We start from the raw sequence: 22,561 nt of genomic DNA on the forward strand, positions 1-22,561 counted from the left end.
AATGGGGAAACAGCAGTGAAAGGAATCATGTATTTGGAAACATTCTTTTATTTTATTTGTTCAACAATATATATCTACATATCAGAAATAAATAAACAACACAACAGCAATAACAATAACACAGGTAACAATGTAAACAGAATAGAATTAACATTAATTATTATGTAATTTAGCAGAAAATATAGCAAAATAGGAACTAATAAGTTATTATTTACAGGATTCTTATTACAAGATTTATACATGTACACATTAAGCAATATACAATATACGTACTATATACAAGGAGATGAGGTAATGCAGTGCAATAGTATGCAATGTTAAGCAGATATTTACATTCACTAAAAACACATCTTTTTTTTCTATGAGAAAATAGGTATGTGTTTTATAGATGGTGTATAATGAATCGGTGAATTGGTATAAGAGGCAGATATTGTAGCAATAATGACTTGGGGAATGTGATTTGGGGGATGTAGTTGCAGATGGAGTGGGCTCTCTAGTTGTTATTTTTTTTCTTTTTTAGTTCCTCATCTACTACACTTTTGAAGTGTTCAAAACTGTTGAACACAACACCTTCAAAACCTGAAGTGGTGGACTTCCTAGTTGCTGGGCAATAGGTAAATATTTTTTGGCTACTTTCAGCAGCCTTGTCTTTGGAGGGCGTGTACCTCTTGCGCTGCCCACCACACTGGGGTACTTGGCAGGCCCCACAAGGCTTCATGGATTTATGAGGCTTGATTGGTCTGGATGTCAGCACAGGAGGCGGTGCGAAAGATATGAACCTTTGACTGCTGGATGCCCCACAGAGCATCATGGATGGTCCCTGTGGCTGTGCAGGAACCACTACCAGGACAGGAGCTGCTGACGCTCTGGGCGGGATGTACGTGGCCACAGGGGGTTTAGGTTGAATGGGCCGGTTCCCAAGCATTTCCACATCAACCCTGCAAAAATAAATCATACATACGATTATGAGTATAATTCATGAGAAATAATGTGTATGACTATCAATTCACATGGTTTGTTGTGTTTAAGTTTAAACCATTCAGCTGATAAATTCAGATATGTTCACATATTTTAATAAAGTAGTAAAGTCACATACTTGTGACATGAAGAACTGAACAACTTACTTCCCCTTCTGACCATGCCTTTTCCCAGCTGCATGACGTAGGCTCTGGTACTGAACCTGAGGTCGATCTGGAGCTGGAAGGGATTCTGGCAGAGTAGGAGCTGCTGGCATTGGTTCTTCTGACAGCACTCTTTGGTGGGGTTTCACCTTTGGCATTACTGTTGCCCTGTAGTTAGCCTTCTTCTCTTCCCGTGCCATGAATGTAGAGATGGACTTGGCATTCAGATTGGGCAGAGGAATGGAGAGACCTTTGAGGATGGGATCGTCTCTGACTCGGTCTACAATCCTTTTATACTGGCCCTTGATTGCATTGGTGATTTTAGTGGGGGAGGTGAGACGACTGGCTGGTGGCCGGTTTTTCAGCATCTTAATAATGAGGTACAACAGACGACTATCCTCAGTCACCTGGGCTGCCTGAGGGTACCTCATCCAGTAAAACTTTGTCTTCTGTGCTGCTCTGGTCTCAGGTGTGTCAGCTCCCAAGCATCTGCCAAACAGGGTGTAACCCCACCTTGACTCATACCTTTTTACAAAGTTGGCTGCAGACCTGTCATGCTCATGCAGAGCACCAACTGCATTGCCAATCTTCAGCCTTAGGTCAGCTGGCACTAGGTGACGGTCACTGTTGTCTGCCAGTTCTAAAATGAGCAGGGCCAAGGCTTCCACTTCCTCCAGCCCAGGAAGATGCAGATGGCTCTGGGTCATCAGCACATCCTGCAGAGCAGGACTGTCCTCCTCCTCTACCTGTTCTGATTGAGTGAGGATGACATGTTTGTCACTGACAGTGTCCATAGGATCCTCCTCTGACTCTGCACCCATGTCTACACCCTCATCTGCCAGCTTGTCCTCGCTTTGTTCAGCCGTCTCCTCTTCTTCACGGGACTGCTCTTCCTCAACTGCAAATATGTAATGTACTAATCACCAGTGTGTCTAGGCAGTTACAACAACTAACAGTAGACTAATTAATACAACATGGCAATGCTGCAGTTCATTTGTTTCATATTATGAAAAATAAAAATGAACTATATCATACATACTTGTCATGGATAGAATATGCATGATATTTATAGGTATTTGACTGCTCAGTATGTATGTATATTGTTATAATGCAAGATTGTGTACCTTGCTGGGCATAGTAATCCCTTGCAGTGAAGCTGGTTGACTGGCACATGGCATACTCTACTCCAAGGAGCTCCTCCTCGTCTGGGTCCTTGTATACAGCAGGGTATGGCATTGGAGTGGCAAAGTTGGGCTCGAGGACATGCTCTTTACCGAAGAGCACATCAGCCTGCTGATTCAGGCGCTGAATCTGCCGCGGGTCCATACACCACGTCTGCCTGCCATGGCCACCAGCAACCGGGAGTGATTCCATACGGCTGTTCCACTGCACAGCAAATGCAATCAGATACACCTGAAAGACATGACCATTCATGCATTATTGTACATCAGAAACTAATTTTGATTACAAAGTGGGCATCGCCCAGCAGCATGACATACAATTTGTCTTTTGTCCGCAATAGGCTATTTTGTGTGTGCGCATCTCATACACCCGGTTGATGCTATGTGAACAGCATAGAGCTCACACACGCACAGGAAGAGAGGGTAGCACAAAAGCAGGTAGGATACAGGTAAAATATGCTTATGAACAATGATGTGTAATCAATATTTATTTTAAATATTAAAGCTGTTTATACTTACTTGGAATGGCATAACTCCACATCTCTGTGAGGGAATGGCATTGTACAGGTGTGAGTGCAAGCCCTCCAAGGAATTACTGCCTCGCCGACACCTGTACTTGTTCAGGCGGACACCATTCAGCACCACCACCTTCACTGAAACATACAGCTGTATGCCAGGGGGTCCTATAAAACATATGTTGCTTATTTCTTATGGTGTCTGTGAGTTTGAGTTTGTATGATTTTACAATTATTAGTTAAAAAATGTTTACCCACCTGCATACAACTAAGATGCTTGCTTGCAGTTGCCCAGTGAGAATCCACTGCCTGTGCTGATTTGTACAGGTGGATTCCATCAATGTCAAGGCCTGCAGGTCCCTTGAACTCCGTAATGATGGACTCAATTGCTGAAGCTGTCTCCTGTAACAATCATTCACATTTATTTTATATAGTTATATCGCTTAAAATGTGAAATTATTTCAATAATTGGAAGTATTTCCAAAATGAAATATAGTAGTGTGACAACTTAGTTAATTTTAGTGAAGTATGTTTTGAGCTTCTTATACATAAAGATTATACATGGATTAATATTACACTTAACCTCAACCCCACGGGTGATCCATCTGACATAGGACCTGATCTGGTGAGGTTTGAGGAAGGCTATCATGTCCTCGTCTGAAAGACTGGCGTACAACTCCTGGTTGCCCTTCCTGACTGCCTGGATTAGGAGCATCATATCGTCCTTGTAGTAGGCCAGCACTGCACCTGCAAGGGCACTCATGAACACCCCATACTTGGCATGGCTCTGTTTGATGACAACAGCATCCCAGCGGTGCAGCCAGTGTCGAATGTCCAGTCGGACCACAGTGCCCTTCTGCACCCAGTCCCCGAACAGGTTCTCCAGGAAGGACGAACCACTGTCACTGAAACAATATAAATTCAGCATGTGTTCTTTGTTTTTTTAACATTAAATGAATGACAAATTTTGTCAGGGTATATGGATGTGTTATTACCTACCGACAACAGTTGTTATCTGCATATATGACAGTTGGTGCAGGAGCCCTAGCTCGTTCAAAGCGGCCCATCAGACCTTTGGCCATACGTCTGTAACACCCCTCAGACTCAGCTGCCACCACCACTGTGGTCAAGAACTGGCCCCACTCGTTCAGCACACTGGTGACATACTGCATGGTGCCCTGACCATCACCATATATCTTCTTAAGGACCTGGAAAACACAAAGCAGAACATTAATTTGATCATTTCTAACAAAAACCTGTCTGTCCAATATGATTTATATGAATTACAATGCATGTACATTTTGTATCCATCACATTTGAACGCTGAACAGTGAGGCCAAAGTCCCTTATTCAAAACAATAAGCTGGCTCAAGTCACTTTAAAGGGACTAAATAAATATTAACTCTGCTTAACTTCATGAATTGATACAATACACATACCTTTCTTGTACCATCAATGCAGAGGATTTCTCCAGTCACACTGAGGACTGAGGCTCTGTACACAGGCATCTTCTCCATCTCCATGATCATGTGTGCACGCCTCAGCACACGGGCACAAGGAAGGGGAGTCCGGGGCAGAGGAGGGGTGTAAGTACCAGCAGCTTTGACAAAGGACAGGATGCTCTTCTGAGATGATGCAGATCCAGCTGTGTGGGCTTCATACAGAAGAGTCTGGTACAGGTCACGGCGCTCCACATACCACTCATCATGTCCCTGCTGCAGCACTCTCTGGACTTTGTTCATGGACACACTGTTGACCCTGTCATTCAGAAGAGTAACCACGTCTTTGTCAATAGCACGCTTCCCACACAGTATGGCAGGAAACATGCTTCTGATGGCCGGGGCCAAGTTCATCAGAATCTTGGGACTGTGTGCCAGCCAAATGTACTGCTGAACATGATGACTGTCTTCATCTTCACTGTCTGCGTCACTATGTGTCTTACTCACTGCCCGCCTCATCTTTTCACAATGTGAACACTTCAGCTTCTCCGTCAACAGGGTGTAATTGTACTTCATCCCACACACTTGCCTGGCATAACTACCAAAGCCTTTCTTTTCAAGGTATTCACCTGGTGGTGCAGGGCAGTTGGAGCTAGGGCAGCGGATCTTGGCTTGCATCACACCAACTGGGCGCCAGAAGAAGGCAGGGGTTGTGAAAAAGGCCATCATGTTGGGCAGTCCTCCCTTGACAGAAGTAGGAATTGGGGGAGGGTGGAATTCCATCTTCTCCTTTAAAAGCCTTCTCTCCACAATCTCTCCTTTGGCATTCTTGTACCTGGAAGGCCTCTCAAACAGACCATACATCTCATCACATTTCAGCCACTTGATGTTAGGAGGAGCTATACCATTGGCTTGTGTAGATGAAGGTGGATGCTCCCAGTATTTCTGCCAGCCCTCGAGCGAGATGTTACCAGTTTCTGAGGCAGAGGTGTCAACAGGGGAAGAAGGTCTTCCCTGAGATGTGCTGAGGCTGTGGGAAGAGTCCTGACTCACAGCTGGTGTGAGCTCTCCCCAGGTGGTCAGCTGTGTGGAGACCGCTACCTCAGACTCTTCAAGGACAGTCTCTGTAAAAAAAAATCAGACAAAATGTATTGAGCACATTGCTTAAGATGTGAATATAATGACAAACACAAGCATTATCACAATAAACAAAGTTTGTTTCTATTTTCCATGTTATCAGATCCAATTTTAGAGAATACAAATGATATTTAATACAAACATTTTAGTATAGAGCTGCTACAAAAAATATAGGCAATAGTGTAAAAAAATATTGTAATATAATTTAAAAAATCCCACATTTCACATAAACAAATTAAATTGATTTTTGTATGTGTTATCTAAATGCCAACAAAGCATTTAGACATTAAATCTGTTACACTAAAAAAAGGGGCAGCTAGCTTGATAATATCCCTCACCCTGCTGAAAATTAAAGTGAAATACTAAACCTACTGTCGTCATTATCGGTGCCATAAAATGTGTGATATTTCAGCAGTGTATTTAGTCAGATGTTTGAAATACATCAGTGAGAAAATGTTATATGAATTTTAAAATAGAGTTATGGCGTGTTAAATGTTAATTACCAGCAGCTGCCAACAATTCAGCATCACTGGCATATTCAGGATCCTGCTGGAACTTAGAAAGGGTAGATTCAGCCTTCTTTCCTCTGTCTTTCTTGGACTCCTGTTCATGCAGAAAATAAAGAAATTATAGAAAAACACATACAGAGTTGTATTGTACCACATAAACACAAGTACTTACACTGTTACCACTTCCTATGTCTAAAGCACAAGCTTTTGTGCAGAGTAAACATTGATGATTTTACTATTGAAGGTGCATTAATATGTGCCTAACTGATTTACACATGCACTACATTTTTTTTTTATAAACAAAACAGTAAATATAATTTAATCTCAGTTAACGGGTCAAAGTTACCTCCAAGCGTTTGTCAAGATGAAAGGTGACAGGCGGGAACTCTCTGGCATACTGCAGCAATCGCTCCTTTTGCCACTTTAGGAGATCGTTCTTCTCACCCTTCTGGCAATATTCAGACAGCAGCCATATGACCCAGCCAACATCATTTTCGAGCAGCCACCTGAAAGACTGTCCTGCATATTTGCCGAATGTGACAACTAGCTGGCCTTTCCACATTTCCCCTCCAGCTTTCTTTGCAGCAGCCTCCGCCTTTTCAGAATCCAGACAGCTGGGGTCTAGTGCTTTGCTGGGGGCCACTGCCACACTCTTAGCTGCATCCGTACACTGCAGCTTGGCCTCTCCCTGCCTGTACAGACGGATGCATGGGTACAGGTGCTATTTTTGGTGGCTGCTCAGCTGCTGTTTCAGTGAGAAGCTTTTCCCACACACTTCACACACATGTCCCTTTGGACCATGAAGCTGCATGTGCCGAGTCAGGTTGGACTTCACAGAGAAACTACTGCCACATACACTGCACTTGTGTCCCTCCAAATCCATGCTTTTTATCTGTTGTAATAAAACAGAAACAGATTCAGATTAGTTTATTCTTTTCAAACTGTACAGGGGACTAAACACTGGAAGACCAGGAGATGCAAAACATGTACACAAGTAACAGTACTGCTATTACTATTACTTAAAGTAGAAGTAAAAAGGTATTTTGTAAAATATTAGTAATTAAAAAAAAATACTACACAAGTACTGAGTAATCTTTATGGATGTTATCTGATTTACCTTTTAATGTGATATTTCATATGATTAGCTAAAAGTTCAAAAGGTAATGGTTTTATATTTTTGATTGCCTTGTGTTTTCAGTGTTTAAACATGTTATTGACTGTTAATGACTTATCAGTTACTATGAGACAAAATAGTTTAGATTAGTGGAGATAGCCAGACAAAACAGGCCTAAACTATTTAAATGTACATGTGAAAAAGCTTTTTCAGGGCAGTATATAAAAAAAAGTTTTTATGATCCGTATTATTAAAAAATAAATAAAATAACATTTTAGAAGTTCTGCAAGGTGTATGTAAACTTATTACTAAAGTATAATGTAACAAAAATCATAACATTATTAGACCCCAAAATGTTGCAATGGTTATCACGTTCTCATGTTGCTATGGTTACTATGTCAAATCATCGCAATTTCATGACTCACAGGACTATAATTTAGCGGGTTCACTCGCACATTTAAATGCTGTTACACTCCTCAAACTTTACAGTGTGAATGTAACCACTGGTCCTCTAGAAGCATGAAAAACAAAACTATTATTTAGATCGTCAATAGCGCTCCCTTTAAGCCATCACTTACGCCACTTACCGCGTTCTGCACTCTCACTGAAACTCTCACTGAAACTCTCATCATAAACACTGAAGTTGTCCGCACTGCAGTGAATCTCTTATTTACATCGCGTCTAGACTTTGTTGTTTATAAGGAGATTTTTGCGAAAGGATAAAGCTCGCGCTGATTCTGAACATTTTGAGTGAATTCTCCACATGGTGACTAAAACGCCTCTGATTTGCCACTGCGTTCATGCGCGTAATATACATGTCTGTGATTGGCTACAATGCTCAACGCTGAAACAACACTAACGTTAGCTTCGTTTCATTTTTGAATAATAAAATATTGTGTCCTCCAGTGCCCGGACTCGACTGTACTCGGCAAATTTTCCAAGTCTAAAATGTTCGAGTCCGTGACAAGTCCGAGTACAAATTCACCCGAGTGAAAAAAAAAAAAAGAGTCAATGCCAGATCTCTGAATCTTAGAATGTTTGGTTCTGGTTATTACTTGGATGGGAGACTGCCTGAGAATAATACCAGGTGCTGTAAGCTTTTGGGTTTTCTTCCCTACTTATATATTGAACTGGAGATTGGAGTGGCTGATCTTTAAATAGCCCTCTCTATGCAGCAGCCTTCGCTTACGGCCATACCTGGCTATGCCTGGTTAGTACTTGGATGGGAAACCGCCTGGGAATACCAGGTGCTGAAAGCTTTTTGGAAATTTTTCATTAGTTATGTAATAATCTTGAAAAAAAAAAAAGAGTCAATGCCAGATCTCTGAATCTTAGAATGTTTGGTTCTGGTTATTACTTGGATGGGAGACTGCCTGAGAATAATACCAGGTGCTGTAAGCTTTTGGGTTTTCTTCCCTACTTATATATTGAACTGGAGATTAGAGTGGCTGATCTTTAAATAGCCCTCTCTCTGCAGCAGCCTTCGCTTACGGCCATACCTGGCTATGCCTGGTTAGTACTTGGATGGGAAACCGCCTGGGAATACCAGGTGCTGAAAGCTTTTTGGAAATTTTTCAAATTTTTTTACTTTTTGGAATTTTTTCACTAATTATATAATAATCATGCAAAAAAAAAAAAAAAAGAGTCAATGCCCGATGTCTGAATCTTAGCATGTTTGGTTCTGGTTACTACTTGGATGGGAGACCGCCTGGGATTGCCAGGTGCTGTAAGCTTTTGGGTTTTCGTCCCTATTTATATAATGTACTGGAGATTACAGTGGCTGATCTTTAATTAGACCTCTCTTTGCAGCAGCTTTCGCTTACGGCCATACCAACCTGGCTATGCCCGATCTCGTCTGATCTCGGAAGCTAAGCAGGTTTGGGCCTGGTTAGTACTTGGATGGGAGACCGCCTGGGAATACCAGGTGCTGTAAGCTTTTGGGTTTTATTCCGAACTTATATAATGAACTGGAGATTAGAGTGTCTGATCTTTAAATAGCCCTCTCTTTGCAGCAGCTTTCGCTTACGGCCACACCAACCTGGCTATGCCTGATCTCGTCTGATCTCGGAAGCTAAGCAGGTTTGGGCTTGGTTAGTACTTGGATGGGAGACCGCCTGGGAATACCAGGTGCTGTAAGCTTTTTGGAAAATTTTCATTAGTTATGTAATAATCTTGAAAAAAAAAAAAGAGAGTCAATGCCAGATCTCTGAATCTTAGAATGTTTGGTTCTGGTTATTACTTGGATGGGAGACTGCCTGAGAATAATACCAGGTGCTGTAAGCTTTTGGGTTTTCTTCCCTACTTATATATTTAACTGGAGATTAGAGTGGCTGATCTTTAAATAGCCCTCTCTTTGCAGCAGCTTTCGCTTACGGCCATACCAACCTGGCTATGCCTGATCTCGTGTGATCTCGGAAGCTAAGCAGGTTTGGGCTTGGTTAGTACTTGGATGGGAGACCGCCTGGGAATACTAGGTACTGTAAGCTTTTTGGAAAATTTTCATTAGTTATGTAATAATCTTGAAAAAAAAAAAGAGTCAATGCCAGATCTCTGAATCTTAGAATGTTTGGTTCTGGTTATTACTTGGATGGGAGACTGCCTGAGAATAATACCAGGTGCTGTAAGCTTTTGGGTTTTCTTCCCTACTTATATATTGAACTGGAGATTAGAGTGGCTGATCTTTAAATAGCCATCTCTCTGCAGCAGCCTTCGCTTACGGCCATACCTGGCTATGCCTGGTTAGTACTTGGATGGGAAACCGCCTGGGAATACCAGGTGCTGAAAGCTTTTTGGAAATTTTTCAAATTTTTTTACTTTTTGGAATTTTTTCACTAATTATATAATAATCGTGCAAAAAAAAAAAAAAAAAAAAAAAAAACAAGAGTCAATGCCCGATGTCTGAATCTTAGCATGTTTGGTTCTGGTTACTACTTGGATGGGAGACCGCCTGGGATTGCCAGGTGCTGTAAGCTTTAGGGTTTTCGTCCCTATTTATATAATGTACTGGAGATTACAGTGGCTGATCTTTAATTAGCCCTCTCTTTGCAGCAGCTTTCGCTTACGGCCATACCAACCTGGCTATGCCCGATCTCGTCTGATCTCGGAAGCTAAGCAGGTTTGGGCCTGGTTAGTACTTGGATGGGAGACCGCCTGGGAATACCAGGTGCTGTAAGCTTTTGGGTTTTATTCCGAACTTATATAATGAACTGGAGATTAGAGTGTCTGATCTTTAAATAGCCCTCTCTTTGCAGCAGCTTTCGCTTACGGCCATACCAACCTGGCTATGCCTGATCTCGTCTGATCTCGGAAGCTAAGCAGGTTTGGGCTTGGTTAGTACTTGGATGGGAGACCGCCTGGGAATACCAGGTGCTGTAAGCTTTTTGGAAAATTTTCATTAGTTATGTAATAATCTTGAAAAAAAAAAAAAGAGTCAATGCCAGATCTCTGAATCTTAGAATGTTTGGTTCTGGTTATTACTTGGATGGGAGACTGCCTGAGAATAATACCAGGTGCTGTAAGCTTTTGGGTTTTCTTCCCTACTTATATATTGAACTGGAGATTAGAGTGGCTGATCTTTAAATAGCCTTCTCTATGCAGCAGCCTTCGCTTACGGCCATACCTGGCTATGCCTGGTTAGTACTTGGATGGGAAACCGCCTGGGAATACCAGGTGCTGAAAGCTTTTTGGAAATTTTTCAAATTTTTTTACTTTTTTGAATTTTTTCACTAATTATATAATAATCATGCAAAAAAAAAAAAAAAAAAAAAGAGTCAATGCCCGATGTCTGAATCTTAGCATGTTTGGTTCTGGTTATTACTTGGATGGGAGACTGCTTGAGAATAATACCAGGTGCTGTAAGCTTTTGGGTTTTCTTCCCTACTTATATATTGAACTGGAGATTAGAGTGGCTGATCTTTAAATAGCCTTCTCTATGCAGCAGCCTTCGCTTACGGCCATACCTGGCTATGCCTGGTTAGTACTTGGATGGGAAACCGCCTGGGAATACCAGGTGCTGAAAGCTTTTTGGAAATTTTTCAAATTTTTTTACTTTTTTGAATTTTTTCACTAATTATATAATAATCATGCAAAAAAAAAAAAAAAAAAAAAGAGTCAATGCCCGATGTCTGAATCTTAGCATGTTTGGTTCTGGTTAATACTTGGATGGGAGACTGCCTGAGAATAATACCAGGTGCTGTAAGCTTTTGGGTTTTCTTCCCTACTTATATATTGAACTGGAGATTAGAGTGGCTGATCTTTAAATAGCCCTCTCTCTGCAGCAGCCTTCGCTTACGGCCATACCTGGCTATGCCTGGTTAGTACTTGGATGGGAGACTGCCTGGGAATACCAGGTGCTGTAAGCTTTTGTGTTTTATTCCGAACTTATATAATGAACTGGAGATTAGAGTGTCTGATCTTTAAATAGCCCTCTCTTTGCAGCAGCTTTCACTTACAGCCATACCAACCTGAGGGCGCTAGAGAGCTACAGGAAGTGTTGGCTGCAGTTGGGAGAGGAGGGCTCTCCTCCATTTTGATTTTTCTGTCAGTGTTTGTTTTGTGAGTTGTTTTTGGACTTTAGTTTATTTTTTGTGTTTTTTCAGTTTTAAACCACCTAACAGCAGCATCTTGCTGGCTGGAGGGTGGTTAATTTTTTGTTTGATTTTTGTACAATGGACGGATTATTGGCAAACGACACTGGACTGGCTGGAGAGACACGCATGGCAAACGACACTGGAATGGCTGGAGAGACACGTATGGCAAACGAAACTGGACTGGCTGGAGAGACACGTATGGCAAACGACACTGGACTGCTTGGAGAGACACGTATGGCAAATGACCATGGACTGGCTGGAGAGACACGCATGGCAAATGACCCTGGAGTGGAGTATCGACAACGAGCAGGACACGGTAAAAAACAAGATGCAAGAGATAAAATTGGTGAAAGGAAATACTTAAAGGAGGCAACTGTGATTGTGAATGTCGAGAACGTAAATGAGGTGAGAGCTGTGGATATTATTAAAGCGGTGGCGGAAAAATGTGGATATGGTAAAATTTTAGCACTAAGGCCAAGACAAGGAAAGGAATATGAACTGACAATGGAGAAAGAAGAAACATGTGATGAACTGACTGAGGGATTGTTAATTAAAGGAGTTAACTGTGAGATAAAGAAACTGCAAAATAGAGATTATGTTGTTTCCTTCATGCACCTGCCCGTCTACCTTGATGATAAAGACATTTTTAGAAAATTGGAGGGATGGGGAGTTAATCCCATTTCAAAATTAAAAAGAAGATGCTACCCGGGCACTGAAATAGAGGATGGAACAAGGTTTTTAAAAGTGAGATTCCCCAAGGAGGTGGCATCATTGCCCTACAGCACAAAGCTGGAAACAGCAGAAGGGCCGCAGTACTTTAGGGTGATGCACAGCCACCAGGTGAAGACCTGTAAGCTGTGCATGAGCCCGGATCATCTGCTCAAAGAATGCCCTGAATTTAAGTGTCACAAGTGCGAGGAAAGGGGGCATTTCGCAAGGGATTGCAATGTGGTCAGATGCCCGGAGTGTCAAAAGATTTTAAACAAGTGTGAGTGTTGGATGGAGGGAGAGGAAGGAGGTCTGGAGCATCGGGTGGACGGACAGGTGCATGAAGGAAACACTGAAGAGGAAGGAGATATTGATGAAGGACAAGGGGATGAAGGATTATCACAAAAGGAAACAGAAAGAGGAACAGGCAACCAAGAGGAAGAAGAAGAAGGAAAAAAGAATGATATGGATGAGGAACAAACAGCAGAACAGAATACCCAATGGACAGAAATGGAAATATCGGACAGTTTTAAAAATCTTTTGGATAATGTGGAGAGGGATGGACAGGGAATGTATGATCAAAACAAAGAAATGGACAGTGAAGAAGAAACAAGGATGGACAACATGGGAAAAGACAGAGGGGAGAGAGGACAAAGTAGAAGAAGAACATTAAAGGTAAAACCAAATGTGGAAAATGCAAGAAAAAAGTTAATGACAAGGGGCCGAGTAAAAAGTGTAAACAGATATGAAGTGTTAAGAGGGCTGGAGGGAGAAGATGGAAAATAATGGTTTTTATGTATTTATTTTTATTTATTTTAATGGTTTTAAGTTGTGTTACTTTTAATGCAAGGGGATTGATGGACATGGGTAAATTTGAAAAGGTGAAAGAAATGTGTAAAGGAGAGGATGTGATTTTATTACAAGAAACTAACTGGAGGGAAGAGTACATGACTGAAATAAGGAAAAGGTGGAGCGGAGAGATTTTATATAACAATGGTGATGGGAGGCTTGGAAGAGGAGTTGCGATTTTAATAAAAGAAAACTGTGGGGTATCATGTAAAACAATATATAATGACGTAGATGGGAAATGTATTGCGGTTGAAATGGAGTATGAGGAGAAAAAAGTTATTGTAGTTAATATTCATGCACCGACTGTAGAGAATGAAAAGAAGGAATATTTTAATGTATTAAGAGATTTTTTAAAAAAGCATAAAGAAGTTATTATGATGGGTGATTTTAATACCGTTTTCAGTAAATTAGAAATGGGGGAGGGAATGGTTTTTAAAAATGATAAAGGAAGAAAAGAACTGAAACTATTAATGGAAGAAAATAATATGATTGATGTATGGAGAGAAAGAAATGAAAAAAAGAAAGAATATTCAAGGAGGCAATTAGTAGGGAATTTTATGTGTAAGACAAGGATTGATTTTATTTTGTGTACAAGGAACATTGAAGGATATATCGGTAACATTAAATATGAAGAATCAAGCTTAAGTGACCATAAACCAATTTTTTTGCAAGTAGACTGGAGTTCAGTGAAAAGAGGGCCGGGTGTATGGGTGTTAAATGTAGAGGTTTTAAAGAATGAGGAGTATGTTTTAAGAATTAAAGAAATTATTGAAAAAGAAAAGGAGAATGAAATGTACAGTGAAGATAAAAGGATATGGTGGGAAAATGTTAAATATTTAGTTAAAAAATTCACAATAAAGTATTGCAAATTAATACAGATATGTAAGAGGAAGAAGGAGAGAGAAATAAGAGAAAAATTGGAAAAGGAATTAAATGAGAATGGGAAAGATATACAAAAAATAAAAGAATTGGAGGGAATATTGAAAGAAATGGAAGAGAAAAAATATGAAGGAGCAAGACTAAGAAGTAAAGCTAAATATACTGTGGAGGGAGAAAAATGTACAAAATTTTTCTTTGATCTAGAAAAAATACGAGGGAAAGCTGGAATGATTAAAGAAATAAGAGGAAAAAATGGTGTAGTGGTGGAAACAAATGAGGAAATATTAAAAGAAGTAAAAGCATATTATGAGAACCTGTTTAGTACTGAGGGGTTGAAGGAAGAAGAGAAATTGGAGTTACTTAAGCAAATAAAAACAACAGTAGGAGAAGTAGACAAAAAAGAGTGTGATGAAGAGATAAGAGAAGAAGAGATAAAAAGAGCAATAAGTGAATTAAACAAAAATAAAAGTCCAGGTATAGATGGTTTGGGGAGTGAATTTTATATTGTTTTTAAAGATTTTTTAACCAGTATTTTAAAAGAAGTATATGAAGAGATCTTTAAAAAAGAAGAAATGAATCAGAGAATGGGGATGGGATTATTAAAGTTGATATATAAAAGAAAAGGAGATAAAGTAGACTTAAAAAATTATAGACCAATTACAATGTTGAATACAGATCTGAAAATTTTAACAAAAGTTTTAGCCAACAGATTGAAAGAGGTAATGCCAACCATAATTGAAACAAATCAAGTGTATGGAGTTAAAGTGAAAGATATAGCGGACACAACTTTAAGTATAATAGATAGAATAAGATATATGAAAGAAAAAAACAAAAAAGGATATGTTATTAGTTTGGATTTCGAAAAGGCTTTTGATAGAGTGGAGCATGAATATTTATTTGGAATTTTAAGAAGGTACGGGTTTGGGGAAAATTTTATCAAGTGGATTACAATTTTATATAGTGGAGCAATAACAAGAATACAGTGTAATGGTTTTTTAACTGAATGTTTTAAAATTACTAGATCAATAAGACAAGGATGTCCATTATCAGCGCTTTTATATTCTTTAGTTGCAGAACCATTGGGATTAGCTATTAAAATAGACGAAGACATAAGAGGGATAAACATTGAAGGAAGTGGGGGAAATGAAAAAATATTTCAATATGCAGATGATACGACAATAATAGTTAAAGATATAGAGAGTGTTAATAAAGTAATGGAAGTAGTACAGATGTTTTGTAGGGGATCAGGAGGTAAGATAAATGAAGAAAAAACTATATATATGAGATTTGGAGGAGTGACTGTTTTAACAGAGTATTTTCATTTTAAAGAAACAAAAGAAATAAGGATTTTAGGTGTTCTAATGGGAAAAGAAGAAAGGAATGTTAAAGAAAAAATGTGGGAAGAAATAGTAGGAGGTATTGAAAGAAGGTTAAATTTTTGGAAATTGAGGACATTAAGTTTAAAAGGGAAGGTTTTAATTTTAAATGTGTTAATGGTGTCAAAGTTGTGGTATGTTTTATATGTGACTGCTATGCCAATGTGGGTGGAGACAAGGTTGAAAAAATGTTTTTTAGATTTTTTATGGAATAGTAAACCGTCAAGAATTGCATATAGTACATTAATAGGAGAAATAGGGAAAGGAGGGATGGGATTAATTGATGTTGAACAGAGAAAAAATAGCTTAAGAATTAAAATAGTAAAAAAATATCTAGATGATGGTCACAAAACTGCATGGAAAAAGACAATGGAATATTTTTTAAACAAATGTGGGGATTTTAACATGGGGGATGGGATTTTATGGATGAAAACAAAGAATTGGATGACAGAGTGCTTACCAGAGTTTTATTGGGAAATGTTTAGTGCCTGGGGAAAATTTTTAGATAGACTTGAGTATGATCCACATGGGAGAGAAAACATTTTAAATCAACCTCTGTTTTTAAACCAAAACATTTTAAAACAAGACAAAGGAATTTTTTTAAAGAAATGGATGGAAGTGGGGATAACAAGAGTGAGAGATGTTTTGTATGAATTTAAAGAAGGGTTTTTACCAACACAATTTATTGTAGATGCAATGGAGGAGGCAAAAGAGGATTACAGTGAACAAGTAATACAAAATAAATATGAAATCATTAAAAATGCAATACCTAAAGAGTGGATAAAAAGAATAGAAAGTATGGAAGGAGAGCCAAAAGAGAAATGTATTCATGTGAAATTAGGGGAAAAACTGTATGATTTTAAGGAATGTACTGTGAAAATGATTTATTGTGCTTTTAGAGATGATGTTTTTAAAGAGCCGATTGCAAATGGTTACTGGGTGCAGAAATTCAAAGATTTAAAAAAAGAGTGTATATGGAGAAACATGACGGGGAAATGTGTGGAAACAAAATTGGAATGTTTGGAGTATTTTATAAGGCATAAAGTGGTTTTTACTGATGTTATTTTAAATAAAATAGGAATGGAAGAAAATGCTCTGTGTAAAGTGTGCCAGGAAGAGGAAGAGGGGATTTTACATATGTTTTTACATTGTAGAGAGCTAGAGGACTTTTTAAGGAAATGTAAATGTTTAATTAAAGATGTGACTGAGGAGTGGGATGAAAATGTAATGGAATGGAACAGAGTTGTGATGTTGGTTGGGAAAAAAAGTTTCAAAACAAAAGTTTCATTAATCTGTGTGTAATGCTAATGAAAAGTGCAATATGGGACAGAAGAACTGTGGCTAAAAAGGAAAAAATTGTGTTGGATATTTGGAGGATGTTTAAAAGAAAAACAGAATTATATACTGAAAGACTGTATGTGTACTTTAAAGGTGTAAATATGTTAGACTCTTTTTATGATGTTTTTACCCCAAAAGTTTATTGTGTTTTAAATGATTTAATGTGGAAGCTGCCAGGAAGTAAAGGAGATTTTTAAATTATCTATGTAAAGGAAAGATGTGTAATGTAGGGATGTGTAAAGACAATGTTCTGTATTTTCTGTTGATTGCGTTTAATCTATTGTATTTTATTGATTGAAATTTCTTAATAAAAAAAAAAAAAAAAAAAAAAAGGCTATGCCTGATCTCGTCTGATCTCGGAAGCTAAGCAGGTTTGGGCTTGGTTAGTACTTGGATGGGAGACCGCCTGGGAATACCAGGTGCTGTAAGCTTTTTGGAAAATTTTCATTAGTTATGTAATAATCTTGAAAAAAAAAAAAGAGTCAATGCCAGATCTCTGAATCTTAGAATGTTTGGTTCTGGTTATTACTTGAATGGGAGACTGCCTGAGAATAATACCAGGTGCTGTAAGCTTTTGGGTTTTCTTCCCTACTTATATATTGAACTGGAGATTAGAGTGGCTGATCTTTAAATAGCCCTCTCTCTGCAGCAGCCTTCGCTTACGGCCATACCTGGCTATGCCTGGTTAGTACTTGGATGGGAAACCGCCTGGGAATACCAGGTGCTGAAAGCTTTTTGGAAATTTTTCAAATTTTTTTACTTTTTGGAATTTTTTCACTAATTATATGATAATCATGCAAAAAAAAAAAAAAAAAAAAAAAAAGAGTCAATGCCCGATGTCTGAATCTTAGCATGTTTGGTTCTGGTTACTACTTGGATGGGAGACCGCCTGGGATTGCCAGGTGCTGTAAGCTTTTGGGTTTTCGTCCCTATTTATATAATGTACTGGAGATTACAGTGGCTGATCTTTAATTAGCCCTCTCTTTGCAGCAGCTTTCGCTTACGGCCATACCAACCTGGCTATGCCCGATCTCGTCTGATCTCGGAAGCTAAGCAGGTTTGGGCCTGGTTAGTACTTGGATGGGAGACCGCCTGGGAATACCAGGTGCTGTAAGCTTTTGGGTTTTATTCCGAACTTATATAATGAACTGGAGATTAGAGTGTCTGATCTTTAAATAGCCCTCTCTTTGCAGCAGCTTTCGCTTACGGCCATACCAACCTGGCTATGCCTGATCTCGTCTGATCTCGGAAGCTAAGCAGGTTTGGGCTTGGTTAGTACTTGGATGGGAGACCGCCTGGGAATACCAGGTGCTGTAAGCTCTTTGGAAAATTTTCATTAGTTATGTAATAATCTTGAAAAAAAAAAAAGAGTCAATGCCAGATCTCTGAATCTTAGAATGTTTGGTTCTGGTTATTACTTGGATGGGAGACTGCCTGAGAATAATACCAGGTGCTGTAAGCCTTTGGGTTTTCTTCCCTACTTATATATTGAACTGCAGATTAGAGTGGCTGATCTTTAAATAGCCCTCTCTCTGCAGCAGCCTTCGCTTACGGCCATACCTGGCTATGCCTGGTTAGTACTTGGATGGGAAACCGCCTGGGAATACCAGGTGCTGAAAGCTTTTTGGAAATTTTTCAATTTTTTTTACTTTTTGGAATTTTTTCACTAATTATATAATAATCGTGCAAAAAAAAAAAAAGAGTCAATGCCCGATGTCTGAATCTTAGCATGTTTGGTTCTGGTTACTACTTGGATGGGAGACCGCCTGGGATTGCCAGGTGCTGTAAGCTTTTGGGTTTTCGTCCCTATTTATATAATGTACTGGAGATTACAGTGGCTGATCTTTAATTAGCCCTCTCTTTGCAGCAGCTTTCGCTTACGGCCATACCAACCTGGCTATGCCCGATCTCGTCTGATCTCGGAAGCTAAGCAGGTTTGGGCCTGGTTAGTACTTGGATGGGAGACCGCCTGGGAATACCAGGTGCTGTAAGCTTTTGGGTTTTATTCCGAACTTATATAATGAACTGGAGATTAGAGTGTCTGATCTTTAATTAGCCCTCTCTTTGCAGCAGCTTTCGCTTACGGCCACACCAACCTGTGCACCCCTGTTCATTGTAGTGGTACAACCCAGGAAGTGCAAGTGTGTGTGGAAAGGACGGAAGCTAACTCTAGAATTGTTTGTTTGTTAATTTTTTTGATTTAAGACTGAATTGAAACAGGATTTTTTTCTTTATCTATTTAATAAGTCTTAAACCACGAACCAGCAGCTTCTTGCTGTCTGGGGAGTGGTTTATTTTTTATTTTTTTATTCAGAATGAGTGAACTGGATCAACTGCTTGTTTCACAACTAGCAACGAATTTGAAACAAACTAATGCAATTCACCAAGGAAAAGGATTAAGACAAGGAGAAGGGATGATGGCAAAAGAAATGAAGAAACAAAGGATCTATTCAAAAGAAGCTACAGCAATAATTGACATCAGTAAAGTGCTTAATGGAGGAGCGGAGGACATATTTAGAGCAATAAAGGAAGCGTGGAAAAAATTCTTGCGGTAAGACCAAAGACTAATAAACAATATGAAGTGACTTTTGAAACGGAGGAAGTTTGTGATGGACTGTTAAATGGTTTGCAAATTAAAGGACAAATATGTGATGTTAAAAAACTCCAGGACAGAGAATTTGTAGTCTCGTTCATGCATCTGCCTGTCTATCTAGATGATGATGACATAACCTTGAAATTGGAAGGATGGGGAGTTACTCCCATAACAGAGATAAGGAGGAGGTTTTATCCAGGAACAGAGATAGAGGATGGGACAAGATTTGTTAAGGTCAAGTTCCCAAAGGAGGTGGCATCATTTCCATACAGTACAAGGTTTGAGACAACTGAAGGTTCACAGTACTTCAGGATAATACACAGTAGGCAGGTCAAAAATTGTAGATTGTGTTTAAGTCCAGAACATATCATCAAAGACTGTCCTGAGTTTAAATGTTTTAAATGCAATGATCAAGGACATTTCTCAAGAGACTGTACAGCAATTGAATGTCCAGACTGTGGCAAACCTCTTAATATATGTGAATGCTGGATGGACGGTAATGAGAAGCAATCAGAGGAGCATCAAAGTATGGATAGGCAGGTGCAAGAGGAGATTGTAGAAACCACAAAGACTTTTGAACCGATGGAAAACAAACAACAAGAGCAAATAGAATATATGGAAAATCAGAAGTTGAAGGACCAAAGTCACCAGGACGGAGAAGTAGACAGAATGGAGGATGATACAGCGGATGGAGAGGAACAGAATGGTGCAACTGACAAGGAAGTAAATGATGAAGAGGAGAGCGACGAGGTGGAGGAACTGGATATGGAACAACAGGAGGCAAGAAAAGAAAGAGAAAAGGTTGGAAAAATGATAAGAAGAAAATCAATGAAGGTAAAGCCAAATCTTAATGTTGCTAGAAAGAAAAAGATGACTGAAATAGATAAAAAGAAGTTGGGATTGATACAAGAACAAGATTGTGAGAGAGACTAAAGATGAGTGGTTTTAAATGTTTATTTTTTATTGGAATGGTTTTAAACTTTGTGAGTTTAAATGCAAGAGGTTTAATGAGTGTTAAGAAATTTGAGATGGTAAAAGAACTATGCAAAAAACAGGATGTTATAATTTTACAAGAAACAAACTGGAAAGATGAAATGATTGAGGATGTGAAAAAAAGATGGAAAGGACAAATGTTTTATAATAATGGTGATGGAAGGTTAGGAAGGGGGGTAGCCATTTTAATAAAGGAAAATGTTGAAATTAATTCATATGAAGTCTATAATGACAAAAAAGGCAAATGTGTTGGGATTAATATTAGGAAAGATGATCATGAATTTGTGATAATTAATTTGCATGCGCCCACTCAAGAGGGAGAAAAAAAGATTTTTTTTGAGGGATTAAGAATTGTAATTAAGAAATATAAAAATGTCATTTTAGTTGGGGATTTTAATACTGTTTTTAGTAAGATGGACATGGCAGATGGGATGGTTTTTAGAACAGATGTGGGAAGGAAAGAGTTAAAAGAAATGATGGAGGAGAGAAATTTGATAGATGTTTGGAGGGAAAACCATGAAAGGAAAAGAGACTTTTCCCGAAGACAACTGGTTGGGAATTTTATGTGTCAGACAAGAATCGATTTTATTTTAAGTGAAAGGGATATGGAATATTTTTTGGGGGACATTTGTTATAAGGATACCAGCTTGAGTGATCACAAAATGCTGTTATGGAATATTGATTTTAGTAAAGAAAAAAAAGGGCCTGGAGTGTGGATACTAAATTCAGAAATTTTGACAAGTGAAAGTTATAGAATAGGAATTGAGGAAATATTAGATAAAGAGAAAGAGGACGGAATGTACTTTGAAGATAAACGCTTATGGTGGCAAAATGTAAAGTATGAAATAAAAAAATATTCTATAAACTATAGCAAAATGGTACAGAAAGTTAAAAAAGCAAAGGAGCTGGAAATAAGGAAACAACTCAGAGAAGAGTCAATTAAAAGTGAAGTAAACATAAAACAGATAATACTTTTGGAGGAAGAGTTGCGGAAAATTGAGGAAGAAAAGTGTAAAGGAGCAATTATAAGGAGTAAGGCAAAAAACACAATTGCAGGAGAAAAATGTACAAAATTTTTCTTTAATTTGGAAAAAAGTAGAGGCAAGGCAAAGTTAATAAAAGAATTACAAAATAAAAAAGGAGAAATAGTGAAAGATATAAGTGGAATTTTAATAGAGGTGAAAGACTATTATGAGGGGCTTTTTGAAACAAAAGGAATCGACGAAAAAGAGAAAAATCAGTTATTAGAGAGTGTTACAGCTAAAGTAAGTAGAGAAGATAAAGAGGAATGTGATAAAGAAATTAGTGAAGAGGAAATTGTACAAGCTATCAATAGTTTAAAAGGAAACAAAAGCCCGGGGACAGATGGGATAGTAAATGAATTTTATAAAGTTTTTAAAGAGAAGATAAGTGGGATTTTAAAGGAAGTATATAAAGAGATTTTTAATAAAAGAGAATTGGATCAGAGGATGAGTATAGGGTTGATGAAATTAATTTATAAAAGGAAAGGAAGTAAAAATAATTTGAGTAATTTTAGGCCAATAACAATGTTAAACACAGATTTAAAAATACTATCTAAAATTCTTGCAAACAGAATGAAAAATATTTTACCCAAAATTATAGTGACTAATCAGGCATATGGTGTAAGAGGGAGAGATATTGCTGATATAACGAGTAGTGTAAGAGACATAATAAGCTATTTAAATGAAACACAGAAGGATGGATATGTTGTAAATTTTGATTTTGAAAAGGCTTTTGATAGGGTAGAACATGATTTTTTATTTGCGATATTAGAACTTTTTGGGTTTGGAAAAAATTTTAACGAATGGATAAAAATTTTATATAATAACGTAATGACAAGAGTGATGTGTAATGGTTTCTTAACGGAACCTTTTAGAATAACAAGGTCAATAAGGCAAGGATGTCCACTCTCTGCACAGATATATACTTTGGTAGCAGAACCTTTAGGTTTAATGATTAAGAAAGATAAAAGCATTCAAGGTATTAAAATAGAAGAAGGTAAAGAAGAGAAAAAGATATTCCAATATGCAGACGACACAACACTGATTTTAAAAGACTTAGAAAGTATGAAGGAAGTAATGAGAAATGTAGAGAGGTATGGTAAAGGTACAGGTGCAAGAGTTAATGAAGAAAAAACTGTGTACATGAAGTTTGGAAAGGTACCAAATTTAGGAGGAGTTTTTAATTTTGAGGAGGTGA

The 22,561-nt window shown here is 38.4% G+C and overlaps 8 non-coding genes across 8 annotated transcripts; all 8 read left to right on the forward strand.

Moving 5' to 3' along the window:
• Nucleotides 1-8,833: 8,833 nt before the first annotated feature.
• LOC132137675 (5S ribosomal RNA) lies at nt 8,834-8,952 on the forward strand. Its single transcript, XR_009432002.1, has one exon. It is a non-coding gene; the product is annotated as a 5S ribosomal RNA (ribosomal RNA).
• An 84-nt stretch (nt 8,953-9,036) lies between these two features.
• Nucleotides 9,037-9,155, forward strand: LOC132138576 (5S ribosomal RNA). Its single transcript, XR_009432863.1, has one exon. It is a non-coding gene; the product is annotated as a 5S ribosomal RNA (ribosomal RNA).
• A 228-nt stretch (nt 9,156-9,383) lies between these two features.
• Nucleotides 9,384-9,502, forward strand: LOC132138880 (5S ribosomal RNA). Its single transcript, XR_009433157.1, has one exon. It is a non-coding gene; the product is annotated as a 5S ribosomal RNA (ribosomal RNA).
• Nucleotides 9,503-10,072: 570 nt separating this feature from the next.
• LOC132137676 (5S ribosomal RNA) lies at nt 10,073-10,191 on the forward strand. The gene has a single exon (XR_009432003.1). It is a non-coding gene; the product is annotated as a 5S ribosomal RNA (ribosomal RNA).
• Nucleotides 10,192-10,275: 84 nt separating this feature from the next.
• Nucleotides 10,276-10,394, forward strand: LOC132138319 (5S ribosomal RNA). The gene has a single exon (XR_009432617.1). It is a non-coding gene; the product is annotated as a 5S ribosomal RNA (ribosomal RNA).
• A 7,359-nt stretch (nt 10,395-17,753) lies between these two features.
• On the forward strand, nt 17,754-17,872 carry LOC132137677 (5S ribosomal RNA). The gene has a single exon (XR_009432004.1). It is a non-coding gene; the product is annotated as a 5S ribosomal RNA (ribosomal RNA).
• Nucleotides 17,873-17,956: 84 nt separating this feature from the next.
• On the forward strand, nt 17,957-18,075 carry LOC132138321 (5S ribosomal RNA). Its single transcript, XR_009432619.1, has one exon. It is a non-coding gene; the product is annotated as a 5S ribosomal RNA (ribosomal RNA).
• A 555-nt stretch (nt 18,076-18,630) lies between these two features.
• On the forward strand, nt 18,631-18,749 carry LOC132137678 (5S ribosomal RNA). Its single transcript, XR_009432005.1, has one exon. It is a non-coding gene; the product is annotated as a 5S ribosomal RNA (ribosomal RNA).
• The last annotated feature ends 3,812 nt before the right edge of the window (nt 18,750-22,561 follow it).

This window comes from Carassius carassius, unplaced genomic scaffold, assembly GCF_963082965.1.
Source record: "Carassius carassius unplaced genomic scaffold, fCarCar2.1 SCAFFOLD_57, whole genome shotgun sequence".
Taxonomy (NCBI): domain Eukaryota; kingdom Metazoa; phylum Chordata; class Actinopteri; order Cypriniformes; family Cyprinidae; genus Carassius; species Carassius carassius.